Source organism: Agelaius tricolor, unplaced genomic scaffold, assembly GCF_023055355.1.
Source record: "Agelaius tricolor isolate 1412-34295 unplaced genomic scaffold, bAgeTri1.0.p SCAF_1, whole genome shotgun sequence".
Classification (NCBI taxonomy): Eukaryota; Metazoa; Chordata; class Aves; order Passeriformes; family Icteridae; genus Agelaius; species Agelaius tricolor.
Genome location: NW_027269261.1, coordinates 6,011,002 through 6,014,696, shown reverse-complemented (window position 1 = coordinate 6,014,696; position 3,695 = coordinate 6,011,002).

Sequence of the window (3,695 nt, the reverse complement as noted above, 5' to 3'; positions counted from 1 at the left end):
GTGCCGCTGACGCAGGGCGGCCGATTTTTCTGATTGGCCACGGGGCGCGCGGGCGCCGGGCACGCCCTGGGGGGCGGGGCTGCGGGAGCGGCTCTTCCGGGGCAGCGGCCCCGGCGCGGGTTCGGGATCGGCTCCTTCCCGCGGGAGGGAGCCGGGGCCTATGGGGCTCCCCGGGACACGGCAAACGCCTGCAGGGGGCTTCTGGAGAGCGGGAGGAAAAGTGTCTGGGCTCCTTGTCCTGCCCTGCATCGCTCGAGAAGGAGGAGCCCTAATAGCCTGAGCTGGCCCCAGGGTCTGCACCCCACCTGTGCGGGGCGGGCGCTTGTCAGTGCTCTCATGCACAGTTCTGGGGTGATTGCCGGTGGGAATAAGGGGGCGAGTGAAGCTGGTGGATCCAAGGGTGACAATGTGCCTGTGAGCACTGCGAGGCCCAGCACAGCCGGAGCTTTGTGGCTGCTGATACGGAGAAGGCTGTTCCTGGGACAGGGGGTCAGGACACTGCCCTGCTCATATGGAGCTGCCCTGTTAGCTCATTGGCAGGCGGTTCTGCATCCTCATAGGGGAGGATGGTGTCCAACAGCCTGCACGTGTCACCTTCAAGCTGGTGGTGCAGGTGGGCAAAAAGCACTGGGTAGTATCAGAGGTGCTTCACAGTCTTTTCAGGCATTGGGTGAACTGACCTGGCATGGCATGTGGGGAAGAAGTTCCCTAAGAATGTTTTGAAAGATGAGTGCATCAGCTTATCAATCTTATAATCTTCATTGACCTGACAGTCCCTGGCACTCCACAGGATCCCCAGGAGAAGAGCAAGGTCCTGGTTTCTGTTGTTCTTGCTCTATGTCATGCACAAATGGCCACAGCCCCAGCACAACTATCTGTGTGCTTGTGAGCAGGAAACTGTGCCAGTGTGAGCAGGCAAAAGGCACTTGCTTGGAGAGTTTGTAGTTATCAACATTCCTTGTCAAAAGCTCTCATGTGGAATTCTGGATTGGCTTTCCTTGGTCCTGGAGGTTGGTGAAACTCAGCTTCACCAAACTGGTATTTGGCCCCTGACTTTGTCCCAGTGTCAAGTGACTGATTGTGCCTAACTTCTGTCTAACACTGTGGCACAAGGTGGCCATCAAGGTCATCTCCAAAAAGAAGGCACTGGAAGAAAACCTTGGAAAATGCCTGCCCCACTGGATGCAGGCAGGGTGAGAAGGTGGCATTGTCAGGGGACAGCAGGAGAAGCCCCTGAACATCATGGAGTTCTGCAGCGCAGGAGGCACATGTGAGAGTCTCCAGGGGCTAAGGGGGATATGGGAGCATCCTGTGGGGAGCTTCATGGGCAGCAGTGCTACCGGATGGCTCAATGGGGCAGGGGTGTTTGAGGTTCAAAGGAGCAGGGAGTGGTTGAGGGAGTCCTGGGCACTGGGGGCACTGCGAGGCAAAGGGCAGGGATTCCGAGGGGCAGGGAGTTCTTGGGAGCTTCGGGAGGATGGAGGCGTGGTGGGCACTTGGTGGGTGACTGACGAGGGTCAGGGGAGCAGCGGTGGGCAAAGGGGATGGGGGTGCAAGGCAAAGGGGAGCCAGCGGGGGGCAGGGCCGTCCCATGCCAAGCACATGTGTCCACGGATCCCGAAGGGCTCATCCCGCTGAGCCAAGGCATGGAGACAGCTTTTTTTCTCCTCAGGGAGCATCCTAGAGCAGGGATGCTCCCAGCTGGGGAGTCATGTTCCCCAGCCCAGGGAGTGAAGGACTTCCTGAAGCCTCTCTCCATCTCCACATCTCTGACTGCTGCACTGCACCCTTAGCTATTCTCCCTCCACACCACTGCTTACCAGTCCAAGCTCTCCTCCCTGCCCTGGCCCCTCATTTACCCACAGCTCCTTCCTTGCCTCCTGACCTTCCCAGCCCCAGACCTTCATTCTGCACCTGCCTGCCCACAGCACCCTGTAGAGGGTTAAAGCTGGAAAACATTTTCCTGGACAGCAAGGAAAACATGAGGGTCCCCATCTCCAAATTTTTTTTGGAGAAGGGTGGTACTGCAGGATGTCAGTGGGGAGTCCTGTGGGGTCTCAAACATCAGGGACTGCCCACCAAGGCATCACTGAGCCAGAGCTTCTGCCAGTCCTGTGCTTCTGCATGTACTGATATCCAGCAGGAGAAGCCCTGTGACTCCTCCTGGCAAACATATGGAATCCTGAGTTCATCTTCTGCACCCTGCTCTGGGGCTACAAGTCTTGTTATGCCACCAACCTGCAGCACCTGCTGTGCCAGACCCAGCAGTCCTGTCTTGCCACAAAGTCAGCACCTGACCTAGGACTGCAGGGTGGGGGGCTGGGAGCAGCTTGGGTTAGGGGGGGCCAGCAGATTCTCCTGCCTTCCGGAAGGATAAATTCAGCATGAAAGGATGGCTCCACATTCCATCTGAGCTCTACATGGTCCAGCTAGGAGACAGTTGGGCAAGCAGATGAAGAAGCCGCTGGTGCTGAGGAGCAGAAATCTGTCCTCCTAGCAGGTCTCGCTGCATTTCCAGAGGCTGCCTTGAGCAGGATGTTGCAGTGTCTGCTCTGCCTCAATTCACCTCTCCTTGCCTTTCATTCCCTTTTCAAGTACCATCTCAAGATGGCTCAGCCCCTTTTCTGATTTCTCTGCTGCATTGAATATCTTTGTGCTCTCCAGAGACTTTTCTCACAGTGGTTTCCTAACCAGAACTTTCCCCTGGTCTTTCCAGGTCCCTTCGGTATCTCCTGCTCTGGGTTCTGTCTTTTGAGGAGATTTGTTTGAGCTCATCCACAGCCAAACACAGCTCTCATTCCTTCTCTTGAGAGTGTTACTAAAGATCAGTGCTCATTTGCTGTCGTTTGTTTTCCATCAGTCTTCCTCATCTCCAGATCAGGCTGGTAAATCCAGGTGCAACTGCCTCTGAAGAATACAGGATGGGAAGGAGGCTGACACTGGTGTAGTCCAGCAGGCTGTATCCTTGCCCCATGGTCTGTCTCCAGACCCCTTTGGGATCACTCCACACATACAGAAACTCTCTGGAATGTGCCCTTGCCCATAGCAATAGTTTCTACTATTGCTCTATTGTAATCTTTGTTCATGCCTTGAGCTAAGAAATCCCAAATTCTTTACTCTGACTTGATTTTCCTGTTCTTCCTGTACATGTTTTGTAGAACTACATGAAGTTACTGGCTGGTAAGAAATCCTGTGTCAGCACATTTCCTCAGCTGTTTTGCATTGTTCAGATACAGTATTTGTTGACCACAGATGGCAGAATTTTACCCTGGGTTGCTTATAACAGCAGCAGAAGTAAGGTTTGTAGTGGACTATGGCCTCAACAATCTCTCAAGTCGGCCAGAAATCCACCATGGGGGTTAACTTGGAATTCAGAATGGATCTTGTGCATTGATTTCTGGGGTGTGTGTGGTAATTTCTGAGGATAACTCACAGGAAGGCCTACCACTCTCTTTCAATAGGTCAGAAGGGCAAGTACTGGTCCCAAATGAAAGAACTTCTTCACACTGGTGGGATGACTCACCCAGCTGGAGTGCTGCAAGGGGTGCCTATAAACTCTTCAGCCTGGAGAAAAGGAGGCTCTGGGAAGATCTTGCTGCTCTCTACATATTCCTGAAAGGAGATTATAGTGAGGTGGGGGTTGGCATCTTCTCCCAGGTCACAAGTGACAGGACAACAGGTAAGAGCCTCAAGTG